We start from the raw sequence: 25,152 nt of genomic DNA on the forward strand, positions 1-25,152 counted from the left end.
CATTCTTACATCAATGAATCCTGAAACCTATTGCCTCAAAAAATTATGCTAATTGCACTTTAAGCAAAAGGTCTTTTTTTTAATATTTTTTCTGCTATTCGCACACAGTGAAATAGCCAAACTATCATTGGAACACAGTGCAAATTGCCTCTTTCTTTAAACGAATTTTTTATTTTATTTTTTTCGGATTCATCTCTTAAGTGGTGATGTGTAAATGACTCTACCAACGAATGTATAATACTACAAGTAGTAGTTGATCATACAGCATTGGCATATCATCAATTTATCATTTCACATTTCAATGGTATATTAAATTATGGGGATTAAGTATAGTACATACGCTTTTCAAGTGCACCCATAATACACATCAACCCAGACATGCTCGACATCAAAGCAATTTGGATCGAATCCAAGAAATTACAGATCAATTTTATTGTAACTTAAAAATGGATTTTCTATAACAGCCAATCCGTAAGTTTCCAATGCTAAATAGCTTTGTGCCGAATATTATGTGCGCAAGTGAAACATTACCGTTTTGCAATAACATAAACATTTCGTTTCGGTTACACACGGCATGAGCTTTACGATAAGAGTATGCAATCCGAGCAAAATGACTCAATTAGTCAACGATTTGGAGAATCTAAAAATGAAAATGAAAATTGGAAGGACATCACGCGCAAGTATACGAATTCGATCTGTCCATCGATATTTTCGTCAATGTTCTTGTCAAATCATTTTTTAATTGTAAGACTTGAAGGATTTTGTTTGTTCGAAAATAAAGTTTGACATTAACGTCGCAGTAGTTCATCAGAAAAACTAACATGAAGTCCTGAAATTCTATGGGAACATTTGCTTTCCCTAACTTATCCTCCTGAATAATGGACTCATATGGCTAATTGTTATGCTTCTGCTAACGAAAGAATACTCAAGCTATCAAGGAATGAATCAATCAATCAATAAATCATAGTGAAAACAATGTAGAGTGTTTATTATCCGTAAGATCCATGACTTTCAGTCAAGACTATTCCTTGAACTGAGGTAAAAAATTCAGCCACAAAGCCTCTAGCATGTACATCGTACAACTTTCGGTAGATTAATGCGGAAAACCGTACATTCGATACAGCGCGGTTGCTGTAGTAAATTAAACAATATTATTTTATGAAATGCTCTCCACTCAATTCCATGTTGATTTCGGTTAGAGGAAAATTAAATATTTACATTCAAAACAAGTCTACACTCGTTAGGTCAAGATGAAACATCTGAGGCGAAAAAAACAATTTTTTTTTTACGATGGAGAAATAGGTCAGTTGCAGAACGCTACATCAGACTACTTCACAAATTGCTTTATTTGATTATGACTCAGGAAACTGCAACATTTTACTGAAATTAATTTTGTTCTTTTAGCTTATATGCTACTCGATGGCATCATTAGTTTGTTTTATGTATACCAAGCCATATTGATTTATTAGCCCGTCCAATTACCATTGGACTCGAATAGCATAATCTTAAAGCTATTAAATGATTAAGCTGTAATGCATTCAAATCATACCCGGTATTAAAGAGAAAAAAAAAACGAACAACGAAAATAGAAGAGTAACGAACATAATCCAAACGCATCCATACGAACAAGATAGATGAGACTTTAATAGAAAAACTGAATTACTGACCCATTTTGTTACCATTTCTAGTTTGCACATAAAAATATCAAAAAGTTGAGATGTGTACAAAATCCAATTACACACAAATCTGATGTTGTTGTTCTTGATGCGATGCGTCCAACATTTACACTGAGCTGTGTGTGTCGAATGCACTACAAGAACATTTTTGAAATGTGAAAAACCCGTTGAGTCCTAGTTTCCTCGTTCATATAAATTTATATTCGATTTTATAATTAGATATTGGCGCTTTGGCCTATAGAAAAACTTGTGTCGGTTACAAAATGCTAAAAAGATTTACGTTCGCATTCGCAAACAAACAGCGAGAATATGTAACAAGATTGTTATGATTACGTGTATAATGTTGTAAAAGAAGAGCGGTCTATGAAGTGCTCGAGGTGTATGTTATAGGAAGAAAACCTGACGAGGAACATTAAAGTTACAATCTACATAAATCTATATTTACATTTGTGTGTGTATGACGTCGAAAGCAGCAACAATAAATTGGATGTTACACTACACTCGAATTGAGATGTACTCAATTCGGTATGGCAGACGGGATAATAAAATCTGTGAACGGTTTTTTTCTTTCTTTCGTTTGCTCAAATTAATTTTTATAATTCAATAAACACACGCGTGTACATATGCCTAAAATAAAATTACAAAAACGCAGTAATACCAACGGAACGTTATGTATATACCCGCATATAATTCACATCCAACTGGCTGTTGTTGCTTTATAATCAAGAAATATTAAAAGAAATTGAGGAAAAACGAAAAATTGTTTAGCACAGAAAGTGCAAATAAATAAATTTTGAATGTCCATAAAATGTGGACGTTATACGAAAACAAATTAGACTGCAGGAATCTGCTGGCGTGTCTCATTTATTATATTTCTTTTACGTTAAAAAAAATGAAATATTGGATTTTTTGTGTGCACAATATCCTTATTGGTATAAAGATCCCAGGGGGTGCGGGAAAAGTGGAAAATATGCAGTTCAAAGACGTTGAACCACCAGATTAATGACCCGTGTTTCGCGTATTTTTTGTTTTTCTTTAGTTTATTATATCTCTGGAGGTAAATGCTCAAATATGATGTACATGTACGATACATCAAAAAAGGTACTGACGAGTTTAATCAGTAAGTTGGTTTTTGAAACAGTAGCTGTTGCACCAGGAGTCAGCAAAGCAACGATTTTGTTTCTTGAAAGCTTCTCACTTATATCTCTAGATGTAATAACTGTTGTACATAGTTGTTGATGTAAAAGTTCTGATCACCCCTCTGCTGGTTCAAACGTCTTTCAACTGAATATTTTTCTACTTTTCATCTTTTCCCGCACCTCTCTCAGTAGAAGAACACACAATTTACTACAATTTGTCTTCTCTTTATTCTTTTCCAGAAGCAAGTGAAAACACGAGAAACGATTAAATAAGATTACACAGAGTCGGACAATAACGTCCTGATTAGAGTTTATCGACCCATTTTTTGAATGAATGAAACTTTGATGTTTATTGCAAAGTTTGCTCTTATTTTCCACTTAGTTGTGCTCAATTACATTCGTTTGATTGAAATTTTATTCACACCAATTCCTACAGACACATGTTCGTTACAAGCAGGTCTTTTCATGGCTGAAATAGATCTCTACGCTATTTTGACAAGTTATCCGAGAGAGCCACACAGTAAAGCAATTATTGCATATTGAGCCCTGGTCAGTTTATCTTTATCTTTATTTAACAAAAGAAGTAACAGATCCATGATCTACATCGCAATACGTTTGTTGCTTGTTAAAATAAAATTTAATTCCGATAAATTTACATTTGGTGTATGTCAGCGATGTCAGCTCTTTGTGGCCGAGACGTTGATTGTTTGATTTACAATCAAAATATTTAGCCGATGACCAATAAGTTCGAAATTTATTATCGTTGCAATCGAAAAAGAAAGTGTCTTGTCGCCAGCGAAAAGATTTTTTTTTTAAATAATAAACATCTCAATTCGGACAGAGTGCATCATATTTATCTTTCTTATTTAATTTCCGTTTTTTCCCCCATCCTGTTTACCTAGACACTTTGGTTGCAAACAATATATAAATGAGCAAAGCTTTTGTATGCTAAAGCAATGGCACCAGTCGAATTGATGACACTATAACCTGTCATTATAATGAATATTAAAACAATCTCTTGATTTTGTTTATTTACTTTTCATCGAAAAAAAAACTTTTCCTCTCTTCTTCAGTTTGTTTATTTGTTCAAAAGTTGATTTTTCGATTTCATTTGAAATATTAGAGCATCATTTTTGTTGGCGTTTTATCTCGGACAGAGAAGAATACGCAAGATTTTCATTTTTTTTAAAAAGATAAACAGCGTTTTCACATTAGATGAATAGAGCAATAAAAATATGTTTTCGATAATGTCAAGACCCAGTTTCTCTAATAGTAAAATAAATTCAACATTTAACGACTCCACCCAATGGTTGGAATATGTTTGTCACTCTTCTGAATAATTTTTATTTAATCGAAACGATACTATCTGTCCGAAAGGTATACATTCAATGGAGATCGAGAGAATAAATATGATGGCACAATAAATTATAGACTTCTGGTGAAATGATGTTGACATGGTGCAATAAAATTGGTTGTAGGATGACGGTCAAAGGTTTTAGTGTTCTGTATCGACCCGAATTGGTTTATTCTATTTTCAGTCGGAAATATTTTTCCATTGACACAAAATGTATTTTTTGGGTCAATTTTCTGGTATACGTTTAAGCTGTTGTAAACTGGGAGGTGCGGTAAGACATGAAAAGTAGGAAAATATGCAGTTTTGATTGCTTTCTTGCCAATAGCTACTGTTGTAAAAACAAAAAATTAAATAATTTGTTTCTTCTAGTCAATACTTTTCATTTGATATATCGCACATCATTTTTGAAGGAAACCATCCAGAGATATGCTTGAAAAACAGACCAAACAAAAACACTATTCCGGGAAGTTGTCTCTGTTTTGTTTTCACAGTGCTTCTGTTCACTTTTCCTATTTTTCCTGTTTTTCAGGCATATCTGGATGTTTTCGTTCAAAAAGGATGTGTCAAATGAAAGCTAGACTAGACTAGACTTTTTCAGAAAATTGGATTTGTCCGACAGTTGTTATTGGCGAGGAATCGAAACTGTATATTTTCCTAACGTTTACTCTTTTCCCGCACCTCCCTCAGACAAAACAATTGTTTATTACAAATTAGCGGCATACATTCGATGTCCGTTGCGTTGCAATAGAAATATTTGCAAGAGCATACAGCCCATAAGTCTGCTCAAACTGTAACACCCTTCTCATTGTTAGACGTTTTGACTGTAATGCTTCAAATCGTTGAGTCAATAGACTCTTATCAGCACTTACAATCGCCCGTAAATAAATGAAAACCGAGTTTATTCAAGTCTCAATTGCTTCGGAAGCAAGAGAATATCAAAGAATATTTTTCTTTATGCCTCGTTGCTCAACTCAGTTCACGTTTTCCATTCGATTAACTTCACCTATGTCTACGAATTACCAAAAACTTTATAATAAACAAGCAACAATGCATGCAGAACAGAAACAGACATCATATCAATCGATTTGGTCTATTACACCTTTTACTTTGCCTTTTTATTCGTAAAAATAAAACAAAAAATCTTTTTGGCTTAACTCATCCAAAGTTGATTCTGTAGTAATAAAAGCCATGACCAACGGACCGATGCGATAATCCATATACCAATAACATTCACGTCAATTCCACTTGAATTCATTCAAAAAATGAAGAAAGAAAAAAAAACATTTTCCTCTCTCGTTTTGTAAAATTTCAACATCCATTACAGTCAATCATCATCACAATTTTCTACACCCAGTAGAACATCAGATTAATCAAAAAATGATCCCATTACCATTTGGTAAACTGTAATTGAATTTAGCAATTAATTACAGATTGGGTCAAAATAGAAAAGAAAATAAACAAAACAAAAGGAAAGTTTTTTTTTTGATTTTCTTCTTCTTGTCTTCTTTCGTTCGATCAAAATGAAATTCATTTAAATAGTTCCATATCGTGCGCTTGTGCCATGTTTTATTCTGGCACAATATTTGTAAACTCATAGTAGTTTACCTTAAAACAGAAAGACCGACCGACGACGACGTCAACGACATCATGACAAATGATATTCAATTCGAAAATTTTCTAGCATAAAACATTATCTGCGCCCGTATTGTGAAAGGAAACGAAACTGACTGCACTGTTATCCAATTTATTGTTAACAAGAGGGACTTTTCGTTCTCAATTAATTGTTTAATGAATGGCTGGAATTCATGATTTATATTGTATAGAATGGAGCGAGCGCATAAAATGATTATCATTGTAATTTCTTGGAATTTATTGTGGTGAATGGACACTTTTCCGAATAGCAGTAAAAGGTCAGGATTAGCATTGAGATGGAGAACTTCCTCCGTTTTCTATGGAAGCTTTACATTTATGCGAATTTAATGCAAAGTCAGTGCCATCAGATTGATCTCTTGAGAGAATAGGTACATACCATTGAACGAAGGTACTTCCCAAGTCATACTTATTTTCAAGTGTATACGAGTGTTTGAGAAGTTATGACCGACAAGGTGTTTGAATAAAACATTTTTTTTTGTGATTGACTGTTATTGCATACGATCCGTAATTATAAATTCGTGACGGCGGTTTATTCCAAAAAAACAAAGGCTGCACTAAACACTTATTCGAAAAATGCTAAATAAATTTCCAATTAAACTGATAAAGTGGCTACCGAATAGGAAATATCGGAAATGATTTCCAGAACATGTCTCAGTGTTGCTAATTCTGTCGACCTTTAAGATGTTTGTAAAACAAACAGCTGGTTGTAAGAAAGAAATGTTTTTCTAAGATTGATGGATAGTACAAGATCGACAAGTTTTTTTAAATTAAATTCAATTCAATATGATGTCATAGCATTAAGAGTATTAACTCTTTCTTCTTGATAACTATAATATAAAGTTGAATGTTTGTTTGTTGGTTTGTTTGTCGCTTAATAGGAGGGCCGGACGAAAGTTCCCAGAGACTTGAAACTTTGCTGAGAGAAAGTTAGGAAGAACATACGAAAATGTTTCTTTCATTTTCATGCTGTATTTGACGCGCGAACACTTTTTTGTCCGTTTCCGACGTGGATGCAATCTTTGAACGGGGAAATATTTTTGTAACTCTAGCTACAAATAGCAAAGCTGAAGAGGCCTAAATCAGTTTTTTCTTTTATTCTTCTGTCAAGTTTGACAGTATAACAAAAGAAAAAATTAAATTTGATCTCTTTCGCGTTGCAATGTGTAGCTACAGTAACGCATGAGAATTATTGACGCATGAAATCGTTTTTTGGGAAAATGTATTTTTGACGCGTTGAAATACGTTTGAACTATTTTATTTTTGACGGCTGAAAATACTTTCTTGGGTTTTTTTTTCGACTCGTGAAAATATTCTTGATAGGAAAATATTATTTAAATATTTTTAAATGATAGCAACCCCGAGCGAAGTCGGGTTACTCTACTAGTTAATAAAATTAAATGAATTAAATGTGTGATATAAGCTTTGTACTAACAAGTCATTTCGATTGCATTATTTATGGTAGAACATGTAAAAGTGGAAGAATATCAAAACGAAAAATATACTATCCCTTCGATAGAATTTAAATGGCTATGTGATCGATGTGGATATATTATGACAAAAAAAAATTCTACCAACAAAACATAAACTAAAAAACAAACGGGAAGAGTTAAGTCGTGTTGAGCGACCGGAAACCATAAATTATATTCTGTTTATATTTTGTTTATAGAAAAAAAAGAGTTTTTGCCTTCCAGATAGGTTTATGCCCTTTCAGACTGCACTGAAACAATACAAATAGAGTAACGTCAATTTTTTCGTATTGTCTGTACAGCACACACGTTAGCAATGTATATAATACGAATGTTATGAAAAGTAATGGCACAGAACATAATTCCAGTTAGTAGACGAACGTATAAAATCAGTTTATTAAATCGGTAAATGAATGAGTGCTTTTATTCAGTTATACGATTCATAAAACCACATAAAGCATAAAACAAGAATCATCAATTAGCATAAATTTTGGTTGTTGGTTTGTTGGATATTTTTTTTTACTTTGATGAACAAATTTCGGATACGATAAATCGTTTTATGTCACGTTCAAACGATTTTTTTTGTTATTTTACTTTGTCCGTACTTGTTTAATAAACCTATATACCTAACACAGGGATCCGGGGACTTTAGAGCTGCGGGAAAGCAGGAAAAAGTAGGAAAATATGCAGTTTTGCTTGCTTTCTCGCGAATAGCTAACGTTGTATGAACAAACCCGTTTCTTACAAAAATTAAATATTTTGTTTCGTCTCGTCAACACCTTTCATCTGACATATCGCACACGATTTTTAGGCGAAATAATTTATATGATTTATATGATATGATTTAAAAACTAGTGAAAAACAGGCAAAACAAACTGTTTTGCTTGCTTTTCCGCCAATGGAATCGTGAGCCTATATTCAAAACCCTCTAAAAAATATTTTCACTGATTGACCAATTCGATTTTCCCAAAGAAAACAGCGTAAAAAAGGAAACTACGTCGAACGTTTTGAGATCCTACTTGAAAAAGAATTATCAGCTTAAAGTTGTTTACCTCTGATCTGCGTGCCCAAATAACTTTCTAGCGTATAAACGTTGTTGCGACTCAACGGGAAGTGCTCCAAAACAGCGAAGAAGTTTTGTTTTGTTTTGCCTGTTTTTCACTAGTTTTCCAAGCGCATCTCTAAATGATTTCGCTCAAAAATCATGTGCGATACGTCAAATGAAAGGTATTGACGAGACGAAGCAAAATACTAAATTTTTAAGAAAATCGGGGTTGTACAGCAACAGCTATTCGCGAGAAAGCATCTGCATATTTTCCTACTTTCCCACAACTCCCAGGGAGTTCCCAGTTTGTTTATTTATTTTTAAACCAAAAAGTTCTAATTTTTTTTCCTCCCAGATAAATGTTTTAATGAAAAATTACATTGATTTCCATTTGTGTATCAACATGTGTATATACAAATCATCTGATTTGTGTATATAGTTTTATGAGTTGAATAAATAAATGTTAAACAAAAGAAGAAAAAGGCAAAACTGTATACAACAGTCGCATGCTTATTATCAGAATATAATATTTTACTGCGTTTCGATCGACTCGATGCCATAATAGTGCGTGTGATGATGAGTTTAGGAAGTGTGTTCAGCAAAATTTATGTGACCTTAATTCCAGTTGAAAATTTTATCTGTTTTGTAATCTGTTTGTCGTTAGTTTGTTCAATTATTTTAAATTTGTAGCTATCCGAGTTATAAAAAAAGAAATAATTTCGTGGAATCTTTTTGTTCATGCCGTTGGACGTTTTTTTTTTATAGAAAATTACACTTCATGTAGTGAAGTGTTGTTTTAATGTGACAGCGGATACATTTTAATGCATTACAAAACGAACCAGAGCAAACATTTTTATCTGGTGTATACAGCCAACTCAACATTTAACAGATTTTCATTCCAGAAACGTTTGTGTAAACACTGTAATCCAGCAGCTTACACTCACTAGATATATTTGTTATTCGCTGTAAGATATGGATGCAGTGCAGTTGATATTTTTTTCATTTTAGAATTCTGTATTTCACTCCGCACTAACTCGAAGAACATGATATCGATTTTTTGTCAATGAATTTTCCTGGGACATTTACTAAGCTTGTCACGTCCCATTCCTTTTTTTAAAGTTCTATGACTAGCGGAGGCAAAAGAAGGTAAGAAAACTGAAAAGACAGCTTCACGAAACAAATGAATGTACAGTTTGCCTTATCTACAATAATCTTTAACATACAGTCACAGACAGTGAAATTTCAGCATGAATTTGCTTCAGCTGATCCACACATACAATCAAAACTGTTAAGTGGCAGAAAAATATAAACACGTATCAACAGCTGAAGCAAATTCATGCTGAAATTTCACGGTCTGTGCTTGTAGTTGGAAACTTTAGCTCGTTCAACGAATTAAATAACTTAAAGGTCAATGGCAACGTTTTACAACTAAACTCGAGATGTTCAAGCAACAAGATTTTAAAATTGCATTTTATTAAAAAGAAAATTGCAGACTGCATAGTGTCGTATGGAAAGGTCGGGCCGATTGAGTTTCCCTAGGGTTGCCATTTAGATGCGCATATATCGACGGAATCTGATGTCGACAGCAACGATAAAAAATGAGTTCCGAGCTTGGTTCCGAGTAATGTTGTCTTATATAGCAAAAAAAGTAAAAGATTTTGTATCAACCATTAGGTAATAGTTTAAACAAAAGAAGTAGTAGATTTAAGATTGTATAGCGATTCGTCTGCCGTTTCAGAAGGATTTAAAGTTGTCAGCTGTCTCACTGAGTTTAACTTTCGTCTCTGTATAATAATGTAAATCTAAACCCAACGAAGAATGACTAAAAAGCACAAGAAGTTCACTTCATTAGTACAATCCCTCAGGCTCTAATTAAGAAGTTTAGTTGAAGAGAGTGTGGCTATGTTCGTTGATTTGTCGAATGAGAACTGACTGTAAATTTTTTTCATCTTCTTGGGAAAAAACCTTTCACATCAAAAACTTAGAAAACTAAAATAATTTTCTTGCAGAAAAGCTAGACGAAAATGACATCACCGAGCGAATTATGATCCATGAGCCATCTAACACTAAAAGCTTTTACAATCAATGAAAGAAGAAGTAAATGAGCGTTGACAGTTTGGATAATGGATTGTAACCGCACTGAAATGTATTTACGGTATCGGATAACTTTACATAATCCGAACAGTTATCTCTGTGTATACGCAACTCATTAAATTCACTAATGTCTTTTTCATAACAGTTTCAGGTGCCTCATCCATCGGTTAATATTGATATTTAAGGTAATTTCAAATAATATCGTACGTTCTGTACAATGTACATTCAAAAACTAAATCGACCTAATCGTACATCAGCCAGACAGCGGATATTCCGATATTGTAATTGCATATTTTTCTCTGCAAAAATTATATTTATCGTTCTTCAATCAATATGACGGTTATTTGAGCATTAATAACCATCAACAGATCATACATATGTACACCGAATACCACCCAGTTACCATGCACACATTATTATCCGATCATATCACCATCAACATCCGCATGTACCATACAGAATTCGACTTAAAATAATCGATTTTTCCTCCGAAATTTCTCTTCCCATATAATTACATTCAATACAGAACCATATTCGTCATATACAGCCATTAGAACAAAACATCTACAAAATATTGTGGCTTTTCTCCATGACAAATGAATGAGACTTTATGGTGGAATTTAATGCTGCATTTTGGTCAATAAAAATTATTTGTTTTCCGTTCTTATCTTACTGCACCACTTGAAACCCCACCATTCAATTCAAAAATCGAAAATTATAATTCATGAAACAATGAAAAATAAAATATTTTTTTTTTACTTTTAAAACTTTTTTTCTTCTTTCTTTTCTCTACTATAAACTACACACTGAATTTTCTCAATCGAACCGAACATTCATCGAGTAACTTCACTTAGTGTAATAGGAAAACCGTCTGCACAGTTCAAACTACCGTCCGGGACTAACAATTTTCATTTCAAACGATACAACGAAAATCGTCTCCTAATACACACATACATCAAACGGGAGTTAGCACTGTTCGTGTAATGGAAAAAAGTTGTAAACGTTCAGTCAATGTATTTTATACGAATTGTATGTGGAGCGGAATAAAATGGGGAACTCGGCTATATGCGTACAATGTGATAGTGTGTGGATGGTGGATGCAGTTCTGTTTCGTATAAATTCGGCTACGTGAATGTGGAGTACGTGGATGAAGGAATAGGGAAAATAGCACGGGTACATTCGGAATAATAAATTCAAATAATGCATAGACTGTGCAAATGGTATGAATAGTATCAGATTTTTTAAGAAAAAATTGGTTTAGGTAGGTTGGTATTACTGGTATGACTAGTACAAATTTTCGATTCACTGCTGTTGCCGACAAGGCTTTTTAATTGTAGCAAATATAAAAATTTATAGAAATTCTAAGTGCAAGGAATCTGTTTAAAATATTAGTTTAGGTACAAAAGCGCAAGTTTAACAGCAATCATTACTCTTTACTTATCGAATGAGTGATTAACTATTGATTTCTTATCCATGCAATTGGCGTTGCAATTACTCACTTAAGTGTGTACTTTAGTAATTACTTTGTTGGCTTTGATAAAAATCATCAATCTTTCTAAATATCAATCAATCATTCTTCAATCAGAACTCTATGAAAAACGATAAGCCGAAATAAAATTTTTACATTGAAAAGAACGTAATGCCTATGGCTAATCAAACTGACCGGGTCAATAATTCGTTCAGTCATATGCGATGTTAATTTTAGTACATAAACTTATGTACTTGTAAATGTGTTACCCTAAGTATCCCCAGATGTATGTATTTTAGACTATATTCGGATTACTCAATTGTCTACACTTTGAGAACCATAAACCTGTCTCAGACGACATGCATTTGAACGCATTTGCAATAGATTGAATTCAAATCTTTTACTTCAATTATTAAAAAAGCTATTTTGTCATATAATACCGCATTGGTCAGAATTGCTTTTGTGTTGTCATTATCGATAACAAATGAGTCGCCGACCGCAACAGGTTAATTATAAACCAAGTGCAACGTAAACGAATTCTAGTAAAAAGATTTCACTCATTGCCACTTTTCCTTTTGTTTACATAACACTTGCTTATATTAATATAACATTTATTATCAGCGATAACCGCAAAGGTTTGAGTTCAATGCTTCCATTTGTTGTGGCAGTAAGTTTTTCTTAGACGTGGTTCGTTTCTATTCTCAACATAGTAAAATGTGAAAGTTCTGAAAAAAAAGTTCCTCTGCATTGTTCAAAGAAGTCAGTAAAATGACCAATAAAAGGTTTGAATTCATTCCCAACGAAATACATTTTTATTATGTGAGGTAAGTTTAGGGATCTATTCGGAAACGAAGAAAGATGTAACGAGCAATAATCAGTGAGTAGTTTTATAACCAACCAGCTGTAAGCGCATCGATTCCGTACAAACTTCTACATTTCTCAAAGCTTAGCTCAAGACTCTCTAATTGAATGAGCAAAATGTTTATTTTGTAAACTCACATCCTATACGCTGAATAGAACTTTTGGTGACTTTGTTGGTGAAATGTAAAAATTGCATGCATCGTCTGTTCGGCTGTACGGAATGTTGTTGCAACATTTTCCCATCTACTCATCGAAAGTATAAATAAATATTATTTATGAATAAATCACAGCCCATTGTTAATTTAATAATTAGCATCATGTTGCTGAAACATCAATAATTTTCTATAATCGCTTTAAGACTTAATACTTAGTGTTTAAAAACTTTGCGTGAGTCATTCGAATTAAGGTGGATTGGATGAGTAGGTAAATGAATACGAATTCTGTTTTGATTTCGAAATAGTCTGATTAACACTTCACAAATCAGAGTGAAATGAATGGTGCGGTGCAAATAAAGTGTGTGGAACGTATAATAAAACATTACATTCGAAACAATAAAGATCGCAGATATTGCAACGTAAACAAATAAACGAAAAGGTGGAGCGAACGATGTTTTAGTTTGCTGTTTACTATTTCGTTAGCATTGTAATGGTTTCAGTGTAAATATGAAACGCTTATAAAGAACGCAATCGTTCCATCAACACCTAGTACCACCAAGTGTCAATGGTATGTGATTCATCAACGATCAGGTTAGCTGAACTACCACACTAAGTGTTGAAGTGGTAAGTGGTAAAATGTGTGTGTCCGTGTATTGATTTTTGTATGCCGTATTTAATTAAGACATTCGACGATATGTATAAATCAGCACATTACGCTAAATCACTTTGCTTCTTGGACACGTGCGACAATAATTGAATTATATCGCAACACATTCACAAGAAAAATTTCTTTTTTCGGATATAAGCTACCAGCATTTTTGTATATAGAAAGATGTAATAGGGTTTCCTCATATGACTGGTCTCTGCATGTCCCTACATTTTCGCTGTCCTTGTTAAAGCATACAAAAAAAAACATTTTCCAATATTTTTTGCCATAAACAAAACATTTTTTTTGCTTCATTTCTGTTATGGCTTTCGTACATAGATTTTTCTATTTAATTAATCGCCTGAACAATCGAAATTTTGTTATATCCAGCTCACCCACACGATAATTTTTTTTTCACGGACACTGTAGTGTAACGCAATACGTATGTAGTATATCATTTCAACTATACGTTCAGCAGCTATAGTAAATTGGAGCTGAAATTGTTGTTGTATTTACGTAAACCCACACACATTGCATCGAACCCGTCTATCCCTATCCCAACATAACGTATTTTCCTTCATTTTACAGCATCCAGCGTTGGTCTCCATGTTATGGAAGAAAAAAAGAGGATAACCATCATGTATTGATCTGCGCATAGCCTAGGTTTATAACCAACAGAAATTTAATAGACTCAACATTCAGTTGATGAACCCACCAGTTTCACTTTGCCTCATCGTAAAATGAAATGTTCGTCGGGACGACTAATATTTAAACAGGAACAAAATTTTGGGGATAAGCTTAAAGCTCAACATATAAATATGGCGTCGGGATGTGTACATTCATTTTGAGTACATTTACACACATACCAAGCAATATAATAATTTCTTTCTCGTTTTTGTTGTTGTTGTTGTTGTTCAGATTAAACACACACGCACATATATTTCGATGGAAATTGAAAGTTGTGCAAACAGAATGATGTGTTGGTTGAATAGAGTTATATCAACGTCATGTATGCAAATATAATTTTTATGTTGATAAGTTAACTCTGCCTGGGATATAAATAAACCTTCAACCGAAATACCACTGTTTGCATTACGTTTACATATCAACCCTCACAAAATTCACAACTCAACGTATAAAGTTTCAGCTCGAACTACAGTATTGGATGGATGGATATATTATAGACACCTTGACACCTTATACTATAATTTCAATTGGTATAGCCAGTTCTTACTTCAGGCTATTTAGAGTGGGAAGAGTAGGAAGAGTATGAAGAACTTCTACATGTACCGATTGAACGTGAATAAACAATTTTATGGATGAGAAATTATATATGGTTCAATGAAGTCAACATTTTTTTAGTGCCACGTTCTTGTATTTCAATGGGACTAACGAACTGCGCCGGGTAGTATTGATGTAGCTGTAATAATGTCGTATACGGGTTCTGTTATTACACTCCATACTCGAAGCTATCTTTGACGCTTCACTTTTACGATAAAATATTTTTATTAGAGTACAAAGACACAACATCAAAGAAAAATGAAAAAAAAAGTGTCAATGTAAAAGCATCGGGGAACGGTGGTCTGGATCGCTTATGCAAATAAAGTGTGTAGTAGGAGAAAAGAAGCGGGAAAGCGACCGGAAATCGGGAAATGACTGGAAATTGGGAAATGACTGAAAATTGTGAAATGCCTGGAAATTAAGAAATGACTGGAATTTGGAAAAGGACTGGAATTTGGAAAAGGACTGGAAATTGGAAAAGGACTGGAAATTGGAAAAGGACTGGGAATTGAGAAATTACTGGAAATTGGGAAATTACCGGAAATGACCGGAAATCGGGAAATGACTGGAAATCGAGAAATGTCTGAAAATCAGCAAATGCCAGTAAATCTGGAAATGACTGTATATTGGAAAATGACCATTAAAATGACAATAAATCTGGAAATGACCAGAATTCTGGAAATGAGTAATTGACTGATATCGGGAAATGACCGGAAATCGGGAAATAACCGGAAATTGGGACATGACTGGAAATCGGGAAATCTAGAGGAAAATCTAGAATTAACTGAAAAAATATCGAAATGAGTGGGTAACGAATAGGAGTTAAACTGATTTAAAAGGTTAGTTTACAACGGGAAGCGAAACGAGATATTTTGTAGGAAAATAGAAAAAGAAGCCTTGAGATTGAACTGTAATAGTGTTCAAAATTTTCGCTCGCTACGCTCGTGAGTTTAGCTACATTTTTATTCATCCGTAAGACTACACATTCACAAAATTATTCGCTCCCTCGACTCGCGCCTTTCTGTTGATATAAAAAAACATTGTTTGTGAACACTATCGAAAAATTATGACAAAAATGGCGCAATATGTGTTCAAGGAAATTTGGTCGAATCTTAATAGATACCGGGAAAAATCGGGAAATCGGATCTGGATACGGGGAGAAAATAGCTATTTGCACATGCGGTCTGGATATCAACAGTGAAATATTAATTCCACCAAAGCATATTGAAGTACGTGCTCATTCCATAAGGACTATCTTAAATTATAATGATATTGTATTCGACTCTCTGATATATTAGCAATGACATGCAGAATGTTATGTTAGAAATATCCCACTTAACATATGTAACGTTTATCTATTTATGTGGTTCATTCTTCAACATAAAAAGCTCTTCAGAGCTTTCAATAAAATTGGATGTCAGTAGAGTATTTTATGTGAGCCCACAACGTCGTAAAGATACATAAATATATATGTTGGCAATGATGACGTCAATATGATGATGGTGGTATACGATTCATCTTACAACATAGAGATATTTACCTTGAGGGAGGTCTTGCGCATAAATCTTTTTTACATTAAATTATGTATTATGCTTAGAGGCTCCTCGGTGTTGTTTTCATGTTCAGTTAATACTTTATTTTCGGGAAAATGTATGTATAACACATCTCTGAGAGATAGAGTGCTGTAAGTCCTATGCATATATATACTGAAATGAATTTGGTTTTCCATTTTCATAACGTCCCTTTTATCATAATGTAAGACCTTTAAGGTGATTGCATAAATAACCTTATTGGATCTCATCATGACACAGCATATAGAAGGTGACGAAGATGAATTGAATTAAAATGTATTCCGTTCCAAGACAGAGTCGGGTTACATATAGGTGACACTAAATTTTCAATTATGATTGTGAAAGTAAATATTTGAATGATAAAATGTCCAGAGATAAAATGTTTGCAGGCTAAAAATAGCATTTTAAAATTGATTTACATTGTTGGATCCATCCATTAATCTTTTCGGTGTATAAGTGGACAGATAAGAATTCAATTAAGAATGTTATGGAAATGAACTGTATATTCTTCCTCACTTAATACAAACAGAGTCGTCCCTGGATTTTTATAGCAAGGACCGCTTTAATCTTATTGCTATTGAAGTAACCAATTGGTGTTAAAATTTTGTGGAATAACTTGATAATTAGTCATTCTGACAGATTTTTAACTTTTCGTAACAGAGGTTTTGTAAGTTTTTAATTTAATTCTCCCGGTCCTATTCCCGAAGATTACTTTTGCGGGAAGACAAGTGTCGACTCGTAATAATTGGTAAGGATTCATAAATGTTACCGTAAAACGACTGACGTTATGAAGCTAATTGATCGCCAATGTACAATAGTATTTTACATGACTAGCGATAAAAAGATGAAAAGAAGAGTTTTTTTTGTGAATTTTGTTGATCCGAGGCGTTGCCGAGGTCAATAAACACACGAAAATGAGACTTTTCATTTTTATCCCGAGTTATGTAATCATCCCCTAGACACTTGGACAAAAAACATATGTGAACAGTGTCACACCCGTGTACGCAATGCACTTTGCATGCTAAGGGCTACGGGCACACTGAAAGTTGAAACAATTAAAAATCAGGAATATTTTGCATACATTAGTCGGAGGCAAATATTAAGCCATCATGAAGAAGAAGAATGCTAAGGGCGTCGGTCGAAAGTAGGGCTTGAAACATGAGACGTACGATTGCAGACACTACTGTCGACGCCTTCAGCATGTGAAATCAATTACATAAGTTTGGATATAATTTACAAGTAACTTCTTCGTGTGTTTGTTGACCTTGGCTTCGTCTCGTATCAACAAAATCCACACGAAAAGTAAACTCTTCCAACCTGTGATACAAGTTACTATTACATTCGATAACGGAAAGTGATTTTTTTTGGCGAGTATACAGAGCAACCCGAACAATTTTTGCTCCAAGGCATGCAAAATATTTTTGTTAAATGTTAAATCTAGCATGCAGAATTTTCCAGTTTTTTTCTAAAGTTTCGCTTGAGTTACGGGTGTGCAAGGCAATGAAGCTTCTAACTTTTCCAATATAATTAATTCTCAGAATAACGAAACCTTCACATCAAATTACATTACAGCACAAAGCTCAGTAATGTTAAGGTTCATGGAATTTCAGCTAAGTTACTTTGAAGAGGTCAAAGGTATTTCGGAAGAATTTCTAGACCATACTGCCGATGTTCACTAAAAATAACCTTTTGTATTAAAAAACAAATTCGTATTCGTGCCTATCTTTCAACAACAAGACGTATACATGCGCGTTCATACATCATCTCATATTCAACAACACCCAGGTATAATTATAATTTTCTCCAATTTGCACTTCCTTTATGGATAAGTAAGTAGCTGAACAATTTAATATGCAATATAAGTCAATGGTTTGTAAATGGCTGGTAAAATTGTGTTATTACCGTGTGTATCATCATTTTCATGCAAAGAAATGAGCATACACACATTAAGTCAAAAACGAGGCGTCAGAACAGTCGGAGCGTTTGCTGCGACTGAGCCCCGTACGAACCCGTACATCTATTGCGCACGTGACCCTAGTTCGTCCGTAGCCCTACTCTTCCCGTAAACGTCGGTAAAGTAAAATTCTAATGCAATTTTTACGTCTTAAAAATTGCGCATAGCGCAATTACGAAGCCCCGTACGATGTTCCTTTCAAACGTAACACAAATTTCAAATCGACCTACTATTTCCTCAGTCCTATATTAACTTATATTTACCTATAAATAAACAATTTACTGATAAATATGCTAGTATATAGCTCAAAATAACTATCTATAGCGTTATATAGCTCAATATACTATATATATTTATATATAGATATCCATATTTGGGATCCTTGAAAGACCACACACACATACCCACTTCCCACTGATCAATAACTTTGTAAGAATTATTTTCACCGATTTATATTGTTTTTAAAAAAATCCAAAATGGCGGCCGACGGCCATTTTGTTAGGAGGTGGAAAGTAGTAGGGCTGCTTTGCAATCGTTAGTACCTTTCAAACAAAAAAAATTCATGAAATTTGGTCAAATTTTACTCGAGATATTAACAAAAAACACCACCTTCACTCTACGGCCGAGTAGCCTCATATAAGCTCACTCCAAGAGACCTAGCTCACGCTCCGGTGAACCGAATTTCATGAACTTTTTTTTCCCTGATTGGCACGGTCAATACCTATCATATAAAGCAAAATCTATCTAAATCCGTTCAAATTTGGCCAACGTTCATAAACTTTTTTTTCGTCGATCGGTATTGTAAATACCTTTCATTTGACGTATCACTTACAAGTGTAGCCTTTAAATGGCCAGAGATATCTTCAGAAAACGTTAAATCACTTATGGGGCCCCAGCTCGGGAGGGGTCGACCCAAAATCGCTCATCTTCGAACTTAGCCTCACTATTTTGACTATCTTTCAGATAAAAAAAAATTTGAAATCGGATTTGATTTACTCAAGATATCGACGTGACAGACAGACGGACAGACGAACAGACGGACAGACGGCCCAAATTTTTATTGCGGATTCGTCATCTATGAACATAGGCAAACACTTTGCCCTTACCGTCTGCTTCGAATTCCATCAATTACACACGGCATCGTAATCCTATAAGCCCCTTCGTACTTCGTACGGGGCTAAAAAAATTGTATAAAAATTGTAATTGTAACTGATGTTTATATACAAAAAGTTAATGAAAAACCAGATCAAATTTCTCTCTTCTTAATTTTTCTTCTTTTTTTTCGTTCAGCAATAATTAAATTTACGATGATTTCGTGTAACAAATTGAATTAAATGTTTATAATGTTCGACTCCGTAATAGATATCGTGCCAGTACGTAGACATAGACAATGTGTACAAACAAATGTTATAGAAAAACAGAAGTAGAAAAAAAAACATTTACACTCAAATTAACTCAATAAAACCATAAAACGAAAAGCACGAAAGTGTAGCGCAAACAATACCACACAAATAACCGGTAGAAACAGTTTGATGCTCCTATGAAGTTTGATTTTTTAAATGAAGTGACTATTCGCAGTCATCTGCAAATAGTCAATATTATTGCTATTTGCAGGCAACTGCGAATAGTCAATATTGATGTACTGTAAAACTGTAAATAACTAAAAATATCTTCTAAAATAAAAGTAGAGCAAGTTGGGAAAATTGTTGGTTTGTTACTTATAATAAAACAAAGAAAATTCGTTCAGTCAAAAAATTAGAATTGTTCGATAATTTGTGAAGTATATATATTGCAAAATGCAACGAAAGAAACTGATTATCCATTGTATAAGCTTTGAAGACTGTTGGTCACATGTAGAAACTGTAAAACTAGGGATTGATCATCCCTTTTACCAACTGTATCATTATGGATTGTTGATCCCTTTGTCAAACTGTGACATTACAAAGTGCTGCTCCCTATAACAAACGGTAACATTACAGATTGTCGCTCCCTTTTACAAACTGTAACATAAGAGAATGTCGCTACACTTTATAAACTGTAACACAGAGTGTTAATCCTTTTTACAAACTGTGACATAACAGAGCGTTGCCCCCTATAACAAACGGTAGCATTACAGAGTGTATATCCCCTTTACAAACTGTGAAATTACAGACTGTTGATCCATTTTACAAACTGAAACATTACAGAGTGTTGAGCCCTTTCGCAAGCTGTGACATTACAAAGTGTTGCTCCTTATAACAAACGGTAACATTACATAGTGTAATAGTGTATATCCCTTTTACAAACTGTAAAAATCATTTCTTATCAATGTGAAGGCACAATTAGTCTGCGAATAGCATTAATATTGACTATTGGCAGTCAACTGCGAAAGTATCAATATTGACTATTGGCAGTTAACTGCGAATAGCATGTGCCTTTTTTAAAATATTTAACTGCATTGTACGAAAAGTCTGTCTTCTCAAGACAGAGATAGACTATCGGAAAATTTAACGATAAACAGCCTATCGATTTTAGCGTAAAACATAAATATTACAAACAACTCTTAATCCAACAGATATACTTAAAAATGTTTTACGGATTTTTATTTATATTATTTCCGCTTAAAAAGTTCACTGTGTCCATACGTCTTAATATAACAGCTGGTATTTTTTATGAATGAATAATAAAAAAATATCCGCAAATACGGTTAATGTAGACGCCAGTGTAGTGTCAGCGATCTGAACTTTAAATCCAGAAACACACCATAAACATAGCTAACGCCGACCCGTACGAAACACCTATTCGTATCTAAAGCCTTTCATGTGAAACTCTTCATTTCTCTTAATGCATTTTCTTCTCTGCTGAAAAACTATTCTCCCTTTAAAATCACTTACATTATCCACTCTTTGCCTTGTTATCAAAAACAAATAAATTGCCAGAGGCAATATAGACAGCCCCGGACGAAGTCAAATTTCATAAATTCCTATTTAAACAGCTATATACCGCTATATTTACCTATATTTTAATATAAATAAACATTTCACAGAGGAATATGCTATTATATAGCTCTATATGCCTGTATATAGCTCTATATAGCTGTATATAGGTATATATAGATGTCCATATATGGAATCCCTGAAACCCCACACACATAACCAATTACTTCTATGTTAACAGAAACTCTCTAAGTACCATTTTCACAAGATATATCACTTTTAATAAAATTTAATATGGCCGCCGGCAGCAATTTTATTAGGAGAAATTCGGTCAGAATTTACTCGAGATATTGACAAAATACTCCACGTTCACTGTACGGCCGAGTAGCCAGATAAAAGCTCACTCCAAGAGACCTAGCTCACGCTCCGGAGAACATAATTTCATAAACTTTTTTTTCCTGATTGGTACGGTCAATACCTATCTAATAAATCTAAAACAGACGAAATATGTTCAAATGTGGCCGACCTACAAGCAAAAACTGCCCTGTGCCTGTTTCACACCTAGGGGTCTAACTCACGAGTCGGTCATCTGATTTCCATAACCTTTTTTTTGTCGATCGGTATTGTTAATACCTTTTATTTGACGTATCACTTACAAGTGTAACGTTTAAATGTTCGGAGATATCTTTGAAAAACCATAAAGCACTTATTGGGCCCCAGCTCGGGAGGGGTCGATCTAAAATCACTCATCTTCGAACTTAGCCTGTCTTTTGACATTACCAAACAGGAAAAAAAAAAGAATTTTCAAAATCGGATACGTTTTACTCAAGTTATCGTGCAGACAGACGGACGGACAGACGGACAGACGGACGGACAGACGGACAGACGGACGGACAGACGGACAGACGGACAGACGGACAGACGGACGGACAGACGGACGGACAGACGGACGGACAGACGGACAGACGGACGGACAGACGGACAGACGGACGGACATTTTTTTTTCGCTGATTTGGCATCTCTGGACAACCACAATAGGTTACTTAGGGAGTCCAATTCGACGTGTTACAAACGTATGCGTAAACCTATAAGACCCCAGTACTTCGTACGGGTCTAAAAACAAAATTTATTTTATTTGGTACAGTACGGCGTAATAAAATTGCCTTATTTATGCTTGAAACGGTATTGTGAACCCATAAATAGATAAAAGTCCATCCAATTCTCGGACAGTCAGTAAAAGTCTCGAGCCTGTTTGTAAACGAAGAAGAACGAGTAAACATCGAATCCAAAAATGCAGCAAAGTTTCTATTCGATACGGATGATCAGCGATGATCACTGAAAGACGTCGCTGTAACGAAGCCAATGTCAACGAATTTTGGTCAAATAAAATACCACCGTATAGCACCTCAGGACTCTAGAACAGTAATTAGTTTTTCAAGCGGCGAGAAGAGTCTTCAGAAAGGATATGATAAAACGACAACAAACCTTTTTTACCCCTGTACGAAGTACGAAGGGACTTATAGGATTCCGATGCCGTGTATAATTGATGGAATTCGAAGCAGACTGGAAGGGCAAAGTGTTTGCCTATGTTCATTTTTGTTTCAATTGGAAAGTAATGGATGGTCGAATAGAATGTTGTTGAAAAATGTTTTAATTTGGTTTCTTGGACTGAGGCCACTCTTTTTTTTTAAGGCTATGGAAGGCCGAATAGAATGTTGTTGACAAAATTTTAAATTTGGCTCCTTGGACTGAGGCCGCTCCTAGGTCCTATGTGTATTTATACTCAATAAATTGAAACTTTACGTCAATTTGAAAATAGGAAGGTCGTACGGTTCGTCGTAATTGCGCTATGCGCAATTTCTGAGATATCTAAGATTTCTATGTTTACGGACGCAATAGGCTTACGGTCAAAATACGGCGGCAGACGTACGCAATATTATTCGGGTTCGTACGAGGCTCAGTCGCAGTAAACTGTTCTGATGGGTCGTTTTTTTTTCAAAATCTCATCTTCAAGAAAACATAGGGTCGATTGAAAAACTAATTACTGCTCCAGAGTCCTGAGGTCTTGGGCTATACGATGACATTTTATTTGACTAAAATCTGTCGATTAAAAATCAATTATTTTTCAGTTGATATCGGTTCTGTTGCAGCGACATCTATCTTTTCATGAATACATGAATCGTACCCTATCGGTAGAGTTGACATAGAGAATTGATATCGTAATCCATATCCTGTTAGCGATTCTAAGGAAATAAACGATATTTTAGCAATCGAATGAATCATCGAACATGCCTAAACATAGTAGTATCCGATTCTATAATTATTCCGAAATACCATAAAAGGTTAATGTCTCATTCACATTCTTTCAACCAAATCCGAAAGGAAAACTTGATAAAGTTTTTAGCAGTCAAATTCATTCTAAGGACTTTTTCAAATGGTAAAACGTAAACAATTATTGAAAGAAGAACAAATTTCCAGCAAAGTTTTTTAATCAAATTATTTCGTCTGCTTTCAAGTTTTTTAACATTTGCATTACGATTTTCGTTTACACACGTAAAAACATCTGACAAAGAAGCCACAAAAGTTTGTTTTGTGTAGCGATTAACTCATTTCAATGAGAGGTCGTTCAAAATTCCAGTCACGCAACTGGGTAGTGATTGAGGTGGGAACGAAATGCCACCGGTATTAATCGTACAGCTTTGGACACTAAGTTTTAATTTTGTTAAAGTTGTGAAATTTTAATAGCGGTTATGCCCAATGGGAGGTTGTTCATTCATGGAATAAACGAGAAACATTTCGGTATGATACGTTGACTTTAGTATCTGGTTAGCTTTAATGCTTTGAAAGTAATATTTTTTTTTTATTTTTTTTATTGTCTTTGCGTTGGAGGCAGAAGAGGGAAAAAAAGTTGGAAATTGCATTTCGAGGGTCTAATTCACTTCTGCAGGTTGCCAATTGCCAATTTCCGAGTTCCAAGTTAAAACTAGGTCTGTGTCTAGAAAGGAAAGTATTTGACTCGCGTGTCCTACCGGTGGAATTGGGCAGGACATAATGCAAGAATGACAGACGAAACTTGGACCAAAACCATAATGATTTGGAAACCACCAATGACACGACCAATGCGCAGATGATCACCAGAAAGATAGCAGCAAAAATGGCAATGGATCGTTCAGAATAGAAGACAAAAGTGAAGGCCTTCCAGCAATTGCCATCAACGGGCTGATTAAGAAGAAGTTGTGAAAAATCTTTCTCTGTGAAGCAGAAACTTTGGTTGAATCCGCGCTAATCATAAATTTATCGTTAGTATGGGTTCAATTGAAACTCCTGGTTCACCCTAAAGAATTCTAACATGTCGGGTCGACAGTGTAGACGTCTTAGGATAAAATGATACTCCAAGGAAAAACTTTGTCTTTGAAATTTTGCAAAACGAAAAGTTACATTCGCCTGGCGTAGCCCAACTCTGTGCTTTTTTATATAGCCAAATATAAAGATGTGGTAGCTAGACTTGCCATATGGATGGTTATTTCGTTCAGTAAACACTAATTGAGTGTAAGGCTAGAAGTCATATCATGCCGTACATAAGTAAGCAGCTAAGTGCACAATGTCTGTAGACTCATGAAAACCGGTTACGAATTTTTAATGATAAAAATGACGCATGAAAATCTTGTAGTTTATATGGTTAGCACGAAGTACATCATCTGAGCAGTGACGACATGTTTGTTTAAATTTTCGGGGACAACACAATTTAGTCATTCGTTTTCCATGAACAAATGTTTAACGCAGATCATCACGGCGTATAGAATGGGTAAAGTCTTATCTTAAGTCCCTAACAACGTTTCAACCCAGATACATAATAAACTTTGGTCATCTTCTT

At 34.4% G+C, this 25,152-nt stretch overlaps 1 protein-coding gene across 5 annotated transcripts in view; it reads right to left on the reverse strand.

The window, feature by feature from the left end:
* LOC119081940 (dual specificity tyrosine-phosphorylation-regulated kinase 2) overlaps nucleotides 1–25,152 on the reverse strand; it is a 52,009-nt gene that overhangs the window by 25,586 nt on the left and 1,271 nt on the right. For 2 of the 5 annotated variants that reach the window (XM_037191201.1, XM_037191205.1), the window contains exon 1: nucleotides 11,187–11,332. The exons of 2 other annotated variants lie outside the window; for them this stretch is intronic. The gene's annotated coding sequence lies outside the window, so the exon portion shown is untranslated. Of the gene's footprint in view, nucleotides 1–11,186; nucleotides 11,333–25,152 lie in introns of those variants that run through there. One more of the 5 variants, XM_037191202.1, reaches the window with a different exon arrangement.

The sequence above is a fragment of the Bradysia coprophila genome, unplaced genomic scaffold, assembly GCF_014529535.1.
Source record: "Bradysia coprophila strain Holo2 unplaced genomic scaffold, BU_Bcop_v1 contig_373, whole genome shotgun sequence".
In the NCBI taxonomy this organism is placed as follows: Eukaryota; Metazoa; Arthropoda; class Insecta; order Diptera; family Sciaridae; genus Bradysia; species Bradysia coprophila.